We start from the raw sequence: 13,333 nt of genomic DNA, 5'->3' as shown, positions 1-13,333 counted from the left end.
GCGCGCCCTTGGAAGGCCCAGCGCTGAAGAGGGTGTTCCTTGGACTACTTGCCTTAATTCCCACAGCCCCTTCCCAAGAGTCAGAATCATAAAGCTAGCCTTCTACTAAGTGAAAAGTGGCCCACGGGTAGGCTCTATTGACCCTTCTTTAATCACAACTGAATGTGCATGACACGCAGCTCAGATGCTTAGACTGGAAGAGCCCAGCCTGGCTCTGGTCACCTGTGTCCATGGCTTCTCGCTGGTCCCCTCACAGGCAGTTCCCGCTGCATCCCAGAACAACTGTTCTCTGAATCCCACTCTCATTTCGGGCCCACAGTTGACCCTGGGCAGCCCCCACAAGGGTCCGATTATATTCCTACAGGCACCCACAGTAGACAGCATCCTACCTGGGCCCAGGTGCCCAGCTCCCAGAACAGAACCTCCCAGGAAGAGCAAAGTGAAGCAGAAAACAAACACATTTTGCAGATGAAATTCCAGGAAGGAGGCTGCCCCTGGTTAAAAACAGTGCTTATGGCTAAAAGCACTTCAAGGCCTCGCTGTAAAAGCCCAGAGGTCTGTAGGGACAGCGGGTCCGGGCACAGCGGCCTGCGCCTCCCAACATCTCCCTCAGGCCAGCCTGGAGAAGGTTTCCTCCTCTCCTGCCAGGCCTCACGGTTTCCCCTGGGGCCCTGTTTTGTTTCTAGAACATTCTGCCATCCTTTTCTGTTGGCTGAGTTGTGTAAAATGCACCACTTCTCTGGCTTTTTTTTTTTTTTTTTTTGAGAGTGTGGTGTGGGGGGTGGAGGGGTGGAGCAGAAGGACAGAGAGAATTCCAAGCAGATGCTATGCGGGGGGGGGCTCTGTCCCAGGACCCTGAGATCATGACCTGAGCTGAAATCAAGAGTCGAATACTTAACGACTGAGCCATGCAAATGTCCCCTTTGGCTTTTGAAAGGCATTCTCCATGCAGAAAGGAAACCTGCCAGCCTCAGGGGGCCCCAAGGTTTCAGCCACAGGACACCTGCTGGGCCCCCTCCTCTGGGAAGTGAGATGGCCCCAGGCGTCTCAACTTCTTTCTCCCTTTGGCAGGGTCTCTGCGGGCCAGTTCCTTCTCCCTTTCCTGACTCTCCGTTCTTGGTGATCCCCAAACCAGCCCAGTCTGGCTCCCATCTCTCCCCAGACCACCCCTCTGGAGCTCCCACGGGTTCCACTCAGGGCTCCTACTCTCTCGCTGAAAGTGTGCTCTGCCTCCCCCATCAGCCTCTTCCTCAGACACCCACTCTCTCACCCGCCTCAAACTGCCCTCCTAAAGCAGCTGGGATCCTGTCATTCCTGATGAAACCCCTCACGGTGCCCCTTTGTCCCTCAGGAACAAGACCTGGTCCCTTAGCTTCCCACAAGGCCTGACCCCGCTCCTGCAGCTTCCTGCCCCAGCTTGGGGACAGCACTGTCGCCTCCAGGAGGCGTGTTTCTCACATACTGACGGGTCTGCCCTGCTGGCCGGCCTCAGCCTTTCCTCCTGGATTCAAATCTCTCTGTCCCTCAGGCAGCCTGTGCGGCATTTCCTGGGGCCATAGAAACCAGTTTATCCTGACTTTTCGCAGTGACTTGGTACCAGTTCTTTCTAAATCTAGTTGGAGAGACCCTCAGAGTCATGCCCTGACTCAGAAGGCAGCAGTCCCTGTCCGCAAGGTGTCTCAGAGAAAATGTGAATTGCGTGGCATACTTTGGAAAACCAGAGGGGGCCAGGATGGTCTACAGAATATTTGCCGAAAATATTAATCTTTTAATTTTAAACAGATTAAAATATTAATCTTTAATAAAATATTAATCTTTTATATGATTATAAAAACACCTAAAAATGTAGTATGGGGAATAATAAATTTGTATAAAACGTCCAAATAAAACAGTTCACGCTTTGAAATGAGAACCTATGATTGCTTCGATGAATATTCCAGGTTTTATGGTTAAGACAGCTGCAAGCAAGCTCAGAAGAGAGGGGACAGCTGGGACGTCTTCATTGAGACACTTTTCTCTGTGCAACTAGGTAACTTTTTAAACATTTTAAAAAAGATTTTATTTATTAATTTATTTGCGTGAGAGCGAGCGCAGGGAGGGGCATGGGGAGAAGGACAGAGGAAATCAGAAGCAGATTCCCCATTGAGAAGTGACCCCCACAAGGGGCTCGATCTCACCACCCTGAGATCACGACCTGAGCAGAAATCAAGAGTTGGACACTTACCAGACTGAGCCTCCCAGGTGCCCTAAGTAACTTTAAAACCATTTTTTACAATCACAAATTTTACAACGGTTGAAATTATAAAGAATCTAACAGCTCCTTCTTTTCTTTCATTGACACGTAATATGGTGATTTCTTAGGAGAACAGAATGAATTGCAATCCAGCTGAACTTTTCCAATCCAGTGTTTCAAGGTCAGGACACGGTGTGCTCGGCCAGGGATGGTGAGCCCTCGGGTGGCCACGGACACAGCCCAGGGCCAGGGTTCCAGATGGATGAACCCAAGGGGGCCAGGCGTGGGGCTGTCCGCTGAACACCCCTGGCCTGGTTGGGTCTCTGCTTTAACCCGAAACGCCCATGCTTGCTTTGACTGTGTTGATGTTATTTCAGTAAAAGAGGAACAGACCAAATGAGAGGTGCTTTCGTTCTTACGCACCAGGTGTCTGCTGCCCACGGGGGCCAGCCCTGTGCCAGGCACCGAGGCCTTGGTGACAAGGGGCTTTGACTTTGAAAAGTTCAGAGAGCAAAAGGCGTGTGGCAAGAATCAGCCGGTCCCCTCAACGGGAGACTCACGTGAGCGTGAGGAAGGGGCTCGTCTTCGCGTGTCAGGGCTGCGGTGACAAAGGGCCTCTAGCCAGGCAGCTTCGAACCACGCCAGTGTACGGTCTCCCAGTCATGGAGGCCGGGAGTCCGGGACCAAGGTGTTGGCCGGGCTGCGCTCCCCCCAAAGGCTCCATGGGAGGGCCTGTGTCAGGCCTTTCTCCCAGCTGCCGGTGCTGCTGTCCATCCTTGGGTGTTTGTTAGCTCAGAGATGCGCGCCTGCAATCTGTCATCACTCTGTGTCTCCCGCGGGTCTGCGTTCACTTCCCTCCGTGTGTCTGTGTCTCCCCTCTTACAAGGACCCCGGTCATACTGGATGGGGGGCACACCCGACTCCAACACGACCTTGGCTTAACCACCTCTGCGATTGCCCTAGTCCCAAATAAAGTCACGTTCTGTGGTACTGGGAAGGACAAGAATTTGTGGGGCCGGGGGGGCACCCGCCTGGCACAGGGCCACCACAGAAGTTCCAGCAGGGCACGGGCTAGGGAGTCTATGAGGGAATGCACTCTCAGGCCAGCATCAGGAGGCTGCTGGCACGCTGGGCCAGGGAAGCGAGCAGCTGCCGGGACTCGGGGAGCTGGGGCTGCGGTCAGAGCTGCCAGACAGGAGGGGGCTTGGGAGGGGATGTAGCTGCTGTCAGGGGGTGGCCTGGCAGGGAAGGAGCAGGGAGCAGACAGTCCGACCTCTCAAGTCCCACTCTCCCATTGACCCAAGCCAAGAGGGAGGTAGAGGCAAGGAAACCCCACTGCCACGACACAGCTCCAGGAGGCAAAGACAGATGTGATTTCCATCCCCCTGCCCTCAAAGAGCATCCAGTTAGGGAATACGTCACACAGGTAACCAGCAATCACAACATGGTTACACGTTACGGCCACGGACACACCGGGTGCAAAGGAGGGTCACCTGATCTAGACTAGCCGGTCACAGGAAGTAACATCTCAGGAGCATACAAGGGGTTGGCCAAGAGCATGGGCAGAGAAGGGACATGGTCCATGCAGAGGGAACCCAGCAGCACGAAAACCTGGGAAGCAAGGCAGCAGGCTGGTCAAGGAACAGTGATGGCCCAAGATTATGATTGCTGGGGAGCATGGGTTGGAGAAAGGTCTAGAAGGCAGGGAGAGAAGAGAGCCAGGGCTGTCCCACAGGTGTTAGCCTTGGGCAGCTAAGTGAATGGTAGAGTCTTCGTGGAGAGAGGGACATGGAACATACAGACTTAGGGGGCAGGTGGGAGAGGAATTTATTTGTACTTGTTGACCATTTGGTTCCCAGGGGACTTCTCAGTGGAGATGCTGATGGGGGCTGGAGGTGTGGCTTTAGAGTCTCTGGAAGAATCTTAAGCTGGTGAGGGAGGCCAGGTATGGACAGCAATGGACAGCAGGGGAGTAGAAGCTTGCCCAGGCAGGAGGCCGAGACTGAACCTAGGGGTGCCAACATTAAGGGCCAGGCAAAGAGGAGAGGCTGGAAGCCGTGGATAGAGTAGTAAGAAAGGCCAGAAGAGGGTGATGTCCAAGGGCCCAAGGAAGGCAGTTTCCAGAAGGGGATGGGGGGGGGGTGCTGTAGAGTCAGATTCTGTACACAAGTCAGGGTTTACAAGCTTTGCCCACAAGTGGGGGATTGAACCTTCCATTGGCAGGGGGAACCACTTTGGGGCAGGACTGAGTGAGGAGTGAAGAGGAGGAGGCAGCATAAAGCAGACAACCATTTCAGGAAGGTTGGCTGTGCCTGGGGAGGAGAGAAGGGTCCAAAGCTGGAGAGGGACCCAGGGAGGATGAAGGATGTTCTGAATGTCTGGACATTTTCGAGCACATGTGGAAGTTGAGAGAACACTATAATGAAGCCCCAGCTGCCCCTCACTCAATTTCATCAACTACCAATACGCAGCCAGTCACGCTTCTTCCTTGTTCAACCCCTCCCTGCCCAGCAGTATTTTGCAGCAAGTCCAGACATCGTAGCCTGCCATCTGTAAACTTTCAGCTTGCATCTCTAAAAGATAAGGTTTCAAACATCACCACGACCCAATGGTCGTGACTCCCCCAAGCACAGATAATCCCTTAACAGCATCAGATACCCAGCCTGTGCTCTCAGTGTCCCTGCCGGTCCTACAACGTTCTCGCCCTCTAGTTGGTTTGTTTTTAAATGGGGATCCAAGCAGACGGCGCCCGTATTGCCCTGATATGCCCCCCGGGCCTCCTCATCTGGAGATTTGCCCTGTGCCTCTCTGGGCCCTGACACTTTGTTCCCGTGGTTGCAGAGGCCAGGCCATTTGTCCTGCAGTGTCCTACACTCTGCGTGGTGCTGGCTCCATCTCTGAGATGTGATCGAACACGTTCTTTTGCCCGCCGCCCTTCCTGAACTCAGCAGGGAGATCTTGAGGTGTGGTCTGGTTCGGGCAATGAGGAGCATGACATGGGTGACTGTCGACGTTCCCTAAGTCCATCCTTCACTCAAAGTCAGAATCACAGAAGTCGGGAAGGGACATCACAGAAGTCCTGTCCTAGACCCATGAGTTCTCTTTATCTGTAGTGCACTTCCACAGAGACGGACTTGCCCTCCTCAGTGACTTGCTGGCTCTAAGGCGTGGTCGGTGTAGGAAAGGCAGAATAAAGGCGGGATTCCTTCCTTTCTCTGCCACTTGTCAAAATAATGACTTGGTTTTCTAGCACTCTTCCAAAAGTTATCAGTTTCCTTTCGTGTTGTTTTGCCTTTTTTGCACTCATCTCATTTGCCCATCTTGGCCGTGGTGGGAGCCTCTTCTTTTTTTTTTTTTCTTTAAGATTTTAAAAATTTATTTGGAGAGAGAGAGCAGGGGGCGGGGCAGAGGGAGAGCGAGAATCCTAAGCAGACTCTGCATTGAGCACAGAGCCTCATGTGGGGCTCGATCTCACGACCCTGAGATCCTGATCTGATACCAAGAGTCAGCTGCTCAACAGGACTGCAACCCCCCAGGCACCCCTGGAAGTCTCCTCTTACTGGCTCCTGAGTCCTTCTGCCATGACCCGGTCCATTGATAACGTCCTTCCTTTCCAGTGTGACACGATGTTCTGAGCTCCAGAGGCAGAAGGACAAGGAATCCAAACCACGTGAGGAGAAATGAGTCCCGGGATGGAGAAGGGACAATGGAAAAGGACAGATGTAGACAGAGGTCAGTCTGCAGGCAGGCAGGCATGAGCTGGAGTTCTCATCTACGTTCCCTTGTTCAGAAGGTAAAGTCAGTTGCTGCAAGGGACGAGCCCGGAGGTAGCCTCTGGCGTTGGAGGAAAATCAAGAGGATTTAAAGGAACCTGCAGCGAACACTGCCTAGCGGGCAGCAGGTAGGTGCTGCCGGCCACGAGAAGGAGAGTAATGAGAGCATGAGTTTCTATCGGTGCCAATCTGTGTGTGCGATGGAATGTGTCTGTGGCCCGAGTGACACTGAGAGAGGACAAAGGTGGGCAGCTCCAACCTGAAGGGTCAGCTTTTGCCACCACCCCCCCCAATTTCCAGGGAGGAGTCACTCCTTTCCCCTGGCGTTGAGAAAAGGGTGGTTCTGGAAGGTTCGGTCTTTCCTGAGAAAGAACCACAAAGCATGAGACCCTACTGTGTGCAGAAGAAGTCCTGTGCTAGGATCTGGGTTGCAACAAGAAGTAAGGTTTAAAGCAAGGACCCTCTGTCTGCGAGGGAACTGGGAGGCGAGGCCCGGGCGCATCCGGGAAAGGAGCAGACAACCCCGGGGAGGGCCTCTGTGGAGGGACCTTTGGCGAGTCTGGACTTCGGAGCTCAAGAGAACACCGCAAGCTTAGAAAGCATAGAAGCATTGAACAGTACTAGAGAGGGAGGGAAAAGCAAAATCAGAAGCTGCTTACTTAACGTGGAGAAGCTTCACTTCCTCTCCACTCATCAAAAAGTCGGACTTCCAGCAGTATGGGGCGCTAACGGGCGAGCAAGCTGATTATTAACGTTGCTGGTAAAAAGCAGAACAGACGGCCTCCCACTGTTAAGCACACCCTGCAGGCCACCTTCACCGTGTGCATGGTGGGGGGGCAGAAGCCTCGCTGTGCCCCCCCACCCCCCCCGCCGAGCGCCAGCTGTCCTACCGTGGCTTCCTGCAGCGGATGTGAGGGTGACGGAGATCACGTGCTGGGATGTGGGCTCCACGAGGGCAGGGATTTTTTTACCCGTTTGTCCATCAGTGAGTCCTTACCTCCTAGCATCTAGCCTGGCACAAGGGAGACACTCAGAAACCCCTGCTGCTGAGGGGCTGCTCCCAAGTGTGGGGGAGTGGGGGGTGGGGGATGGTGTTACTCTGAATACTAAGGATTCGGACATGCCCTGGGGCTGGGGGAGGAGGGAACTAGCCACAAAGTCCCTTTCAGCAGGGTGTGTGGGTGATCTGCCGTTTTCTTCTAAGAATGGATCCTGATTTCCTGCCTCCTCTCTTTACTGTAAGTCCCATTAAGGCTTGGTTATGTGGCATAAAGCTCACGGAAGTCTGAAACCCAGATCTGCCTACAAAGTTCCTGTGGGTCACGTGGCAGCCGCCTTCCTGCATCTGTGAGGGGACGTGTCCTGCCACGTTGGGGACGGGGACCAGAGTGGCCTGGCCGCCCCGGGGCCGCAGTCTCCCTGCAGGGGTACTGCCTGCCGTCCTTGCTGCGCCCAGCAGCACCCACTAGATGGGTCACCTTGGAACGTTCCTGCACCTCTTTACGCCTCAGTGTCTTCTCTAATGTAGGGTCACTGAGCACTTGGCTCTGAAAGACACCGTGCCTGTTACAACGAGGAACAGGACAGATGCCGTTCTCAGGGAGCTCGCCATCTAGTCCGTATGAAACTACAGTGAGCCTCAAGCCACAAAACCCCCAAGTCGCCCCAAGTCCTTAAACATGCTATAAAATTTCTAGTTACAACAACATAAAAAGTCTTTTAGAAAAAAAATTATGTATTTTTTTGATATTGTAACTTCTGTGACCCCAACGATATTTTGAACGTAGTAAGAACGAAGCAGAGGAGCGCCCTGGTGAATGAAGTTCTAACTGAGCTTGCTTAATACATGGGGATTTTTACATTTCCGTTCTTGTTCGTTGGGGGAACTTGGAGGGTCCCGACATGGAGGCCCTGCCCCCAGTGCCAGAAATAAGCAGCCCTGAGCTCACGAGCTGCCGCAATGCCCGGAGCCGGCAGCCAGGCGCCCAGCGTGGCCAACGTGGATCCCAGCCCGGTTGTCAGGGCCAAGTTGTAGCGTTCAGCGGGCGCGGATGCCAGTCCTAGGAAAGCTTAAACTACCAGCCCCGTTTGAAATCTTTCTGGCTCTCCTCTTTGTGAAGGGGGAGGGAAAAGATCTCTGCCGCTCTCCTGACCACTGTATTTGGTGCACAACTGCTTGGAGGCTTGCCCTATCAGCTGCATCGCTGAAAGCCAGGCCCGGGGAGGAGAGAAAGACGTACAAACAAGCGGGGTTACCAGCGCCATAAGCAGAGGACAGGCTATTGCCCGGAGCTGAGCAAGTGCTTTTGGGGGTCATCCCAGAGGAGGGATGAATCAGGTACCAGAAAAGTGAAACGGTATTTTCTTACTAACATAAAGGAGTATAACCTCCCTAAGTAATGCTCCCTACCTCCTTCAAATCTGTATTAAACAGTTCCATTCATTCTTTTATCAAACCTCAATTGAGTCAAGATAATTGTGACGTATCCTCTAGGTGAAATATTGTTCCCAGACTTCTGAAGGTCTGAGGTGTTGACCATGTAATAGCACGCGATAATGACAGGTGACAAATGAAACCATTCCAATTAAGTACAAGTATATATGCATTTTAAAAGCCTGGAAGGGCTGCCAGTAAGCGGCTGTCCCAGGGAGGTGAGGGTTACTGGTCAGTTTTACTTTCTTCTTTGTACTTCACTGCATCTTACCGATTTTGCCAAAAGCACTCAGTAATTTTTAATAGTGTGAGCCCTGACTCCGTGTCAGGCTCTGTGCTAGACTGCGGGGCCAGGGCCCTGGGGCGTGGAGGGAGGCTGACCTGGAAACCCAAGTCTCCAGCGTGCCAGGTCTGCAACAGAAGCCGAGAGAAGGGGAGGTCCCCAGGGGCTCGAAGCAGGTAGGAAAGCGTCCCCAAGGAGGTTACATCTGGGTGAAGCGTTCAAGGTGAAGAACTGTTCACCAGGTAGGGAAACTCGAGAATCGCGTTTCAGAAAGACAGAACAGCATTCGCTGATCTAGGAGGGCGTCCTGTAGCAAAGTGGTCTAAATAATTACAACGAGTTAACGTAGGTGAAGAGTAAGCCTGTGGGGAAAAGTGCTCGTCCTCACAAACAATCCAGGAAATACAAATTAAAGGCACCCTGAGAGGCCAGTTCCGCCCACCAAATCAGCCAAGAAGAACAATGACTTACAGCAGGCGAGGGATCCTCGAGCATCCGTCACTGCGCGGGACATCGGCACGGGACCCGCCATTCTAGGAGGCAACACGGGGTAGTAAGCGGTTAGTCTCCCTGCCCCTCGTACTGGCCCAGGAACCCTCCACGCCTACAAGGCTGAATTCTGCACAGGTGGATTTGAGGTGTGGACAGAGCTCTTTGCACTCAGCTGTTCACAGTGATTCTATTCATCTCTTCATTCGTGTCTTCATTTCGGGGAGTGGGTTCATGGGGGTTCCTCGCATTTCTAGGCTGCATCCCTGACACACGAGCACACGCATTCTTCCGTACGGATCAAGCAGTATGTGGTCAGTGATTTAAAAACCCGAGTTAAGTATACACATTTCGTTTCTATAGCACGTGGCCTTTCTAGAACATTTCATCCTCGTGATCTCATTCACTCATGACCTTCCTCCAAGTTGGGCAGGGCAAGCCTTATTCTGGGAAAAGTCACTTGGCTTGCCGGCGCCTCCCCTGCACCTGCCTCGGAGAACCTGATTCACCCTTAGGCCCTGGAAGGTGCAGCCCCTTGGACCTTGGCACCTTCCTCTACCGCCCCTGGCCACCGCAAGGTCGTCTGTAGCATCAGAGCAGAACCAGCCTTACATACCCACTATGGGGAAGAATGACGTCCATTTTAGCATAATGGATCGAGAGGAAGCCACAGAGGATCAGAGTTTTGGTAATTTTTTTAACAGCATGAGTTAATGCTGAATTTGTCCCAAATGGGTCTATAAATTTTTCTCATTTCCTCGAAGCCCCCTAATACACAACCCAGGGGCTCAGCACATACTCGGCTACAATTACTTAACTGATGTATTGAGAGAGCCCCTGGAAAATAGAATCTAAGAAGAATAAAAAAAACAGGATCATAAACCAGATGAAAAAAGAAATTAAAAAATTGATATGTTCTCCTTTTTTCTCTTTTCCAAGTGTTGCATAAATTACGGTTCTGTTGCAAAATGATATCTAACATGCAATTCGATGAGCATGTGTTGATTAACACTTGCTCTGTGCTGTGTGGTGAGAGAGGGGAGCCCGGATGAGCTGCAGGCGCTCCCCTGAGTTGCTGTGTAATATCAAATGCTAGCCTGCCCCATTTCCAGACATCTCGTCTCCGCCCCGCCGACTCCGCTAAGCTCTCTGCCCCACTGGTCACGCCGCATCACTGCATGGGTTCACTTCCGGGGTGGACGAGAATGCGTGTTTGTGTCTTAATGACAGCATCTTGACATCCTTCCATTAAACCACATAACTCAGGTAGGTGTGTGTGGCTGGTTGTTTCCTCTTTCTTGGCTGCCATGTGCACGAGAGGCATAACTTCAGCCTGCTCACTTCGAACGGCAAGGAACTGCCGTCTCTTCCTGCCCTCGTGGACGTTGGCGCTAACGAATACAAGTCTTCGTCACAGACTGACTTCTGATCGTCTCGAGCAATGACCTGGCTGAACGTCTTTGGCAGTTTGATCCTCTTCAGGAAGAAATGACGATTGAAAATAATGAAGCTAAACTGGAGTTGAAAGTCCACAAAGACCTACTGATAGAAGATGCCTCACTGACTACATGAGCCAGACACAGTTTAACTGTGAATAGCTTAGACCTGCCTGCACTGTGCGCTCGGCACTGTGCTAGGCTCACCGTACACATTTCACGTAGACAGCACAACAGCCCTCGGAGGGCAGTGACCACATCTCCATTTTAAAGATGGGCAAACAGACTTCAGAAAGTAGAAAATAGGGCTAGGATTCCAGCCTTGCGTCTGGCTCCTATCCATTAATGCCATTAAAACTCTATTTTTAAAAAAGAGGTTGCAATTCCTGTTTTTAAAATATCTACTTATATGTCTACATCTACCTACCTATTTATCTGTATCTACACGTGTATGTTTATATAGGTGCATACATACAGTATATGCTTACATTGCCAAGAATGGAAACAATTTTAATAAACCGCCTGACATTTCCATAGTTAAGATGGGTCTGAGTTCATTTTGTTGAGAGCCCCTGCTTATTATCTGAGCAGCTGCTACAGCCTTAAACAAAACAAAACAGGCCTGTTTGCATTCTTCTGATTCTCCCTAGTTCTTAAGGCCTTTTCAAGCCAGTCCTGAGGAGCTCGGAAGGGACAGGCTCAGGGACACAGCTAGTCGCCATGGCAACTGCCAGGCCTCCAGCCCTCCGCTTGGAAGTGGTCAGAAAGGTGTGCAATTAGGTGGCAGACACCTGGCGGGGGGGGGGGGGGGGGCTTCCAAGACACTTTCCTCCCCTCCGGAGCAATCCCGCGGTAGAGGCTAAGGGCCCCTTGCTGGCCTGGCCAGGCTGGACCATGTTTTCTTTACTCATTCTTTTTTCGGAGGAGGGTGCGTAGGTTGAGAGAGGTGGGTCTCTGTCCTTTATACTTGGGAAAGGCAAGAAGATAATTTCTTACAGGGGAAACAGAGCTGGGCAGAACGGTGGGCACTCCCCCTCTCCACTCACCGGTGGCCCGCCGTCTCGGCCCTCCCTCCTTCACGGCGGGATGCATCTGCGCAAGCTCCCGCCTGGGGGCTGATGGGAAATCCCTCCTGGGGGATGATGGGAAGTCTCGCGGTGGGTGATGGGCTCACTGGTAGATGATGGGAAACGCCTCCTGGGGGATGATGGGAGACCTTGCAGGGGAATTATGGGAAGTGTCTCCCTGAAAAGGTTTTTAAGAGGTAGAAGGGGATTTCTTCCTTTTTTCCAGTGAAGAAACTCCCTTCTGGTGATGTCCTCCCCCTTTTGCCCCTTATGGCCATGAAGAAAAGGAGGAGAATGAGTTAAGGAAGCATTTTGAGGGCCTCCCTTCAGAGTTTGAAAGCACTGCTTCTGTGACCACCAGGCACTTCAGGGTCACCTGGATTCAGGGGTCAGGGAGTGTAGGGCTACCAGCAATCAGCTTGGCCTGATGAAGTCTTCCTGGGACTCCCCAGGTCTCTCAGAGGGGAGAGCCTGATCGGAGCTCTTCTGCACGGAGGAGTTTGGATCAGGTCTGTTGTTGCTGTGGGAGGCTAGGGCCGGGTCCTGTTGTTACCCCGTCTTGCCTTATATGGGCAACTGCTAAACCTGCAGTGTAGTGAAATTACTGTAGATTAAAGATTGGGGGGGGGGGCAGGGGTAACTGACTCATTTGCATGAGATGTAAATCAAGTTGTAAATTTGGGGATTCACTATTGCTATTTATGGCTAGGCACCCGGCTGCTTGCCAGTGATGTGATCTGAACAGGGTTTGCTTAAGCCACTTATGTTTTTTCAATCTAAAGCTCATTGAGCCCGTGGTTCTCTGCTTGGTAGATGGTTTAAGGCCACTCCCAGAAAACCACGGCTATTCCTTTAAATCGGATTTGGGAGGCAGTAGAGTATAGTGATGAACTGTAATGGCTTTGACGCTCGCTGGCTCTATGAACTTGAGCAATGACTTTACCTCTCTGTGGCTTCCTTTCCTTAGCCATACAGTGGGGGATGACAGAAAGGATTTAATAAGATAATTCACATAAAACTCTTAAAACACAGCCAGCAAAGAGTCAGAACTTAGCAAACCTTGATTACTGTCATTGTTAGAGCAAATCTGAAAGTTGAATTTCTGACATTCATTTTCACATGCAAAAAAGCTAAAATGTATTTGACTTACCAATTACCATTCCAGATTTTTAACACTTAAATAACTTTTGACATTTTATTATAAAAAGACATGCTTAATTGTAGTAAATATGGCAACTGCCAAGTATAAGGAAGGTCATGGTCATCTATATCCCAAACACCTCACTTTTCCCCACAAGAAACACTGTTAAGTATTGGTGTTTACAATCTTTTCTCTTTGCAACTAACAAATAATGCTAATTGTAGGGTCTTGTGTGTTGATTTGCTTGTGAATTGTTTCTTTTTTCAGTAAGTGATGTGTTAGGCCTGAGATTTGGTTAAGATCGCTACCTTCCCTTATGTCATCGCTTCTGAGGGAAAGCCTGCACAGTATGCGTGCTCTGGAAGATCTGCGGATGGTTCCCCTCCTGGGTTTGGCATCTGTAAGGCTGTCGGCAAGATCGAACTGTTTCCTCAGCCTCTCCTCCCCCAATCCGCCCCCCTCCCCCAGCAACAACAA

The 13,333-nt window shown here is 51.5% G+C and overlaps 1 protein-coding gene across 1 annotated transcript in view; it reads right to left on the bottom strand.

Annotated features, from left to right (window-relative positions):
* SLC37A1 (solute carrier family 37 member 1) overlaps positions 1 to 13,333 on the bottom strand; it is a 75,859-nt gene that overhangs the window by 60,294 nt on the left and 2,232 nt on the right. Inside the window, exon 2 of the mRNA XM_057306700.1 lies at positions 9,195 to 9,256. The gene's annotated coding sequence lies outside the window, so the exon portion shown is untranslated. The remainder of the gene's footprint in view (positions 1 to 9,194; positions 9,257 to 13,333) is intronic.

The sequence above is a fragment of the Ursus arctos genome, unplaced genomic scaffold, assembly GCF_023065955.2.
Source record: "Ursus arctos isolate Adak ecotype North America unplaced genomic scaffold, UrsArc2.0 scaffold_4, whole genome shotgun sequence".
NCBI classification, from domain to species: Eukaryota; Metazoa; Chordata; class Mammalia; order Carnivora; family Ursidae; genus Ursus; species Ursus arctos.
Note: the sequence above shows the minus strand (reverse complement) of the source record. Positions and strands in the feature narration are given on the sequence as shown.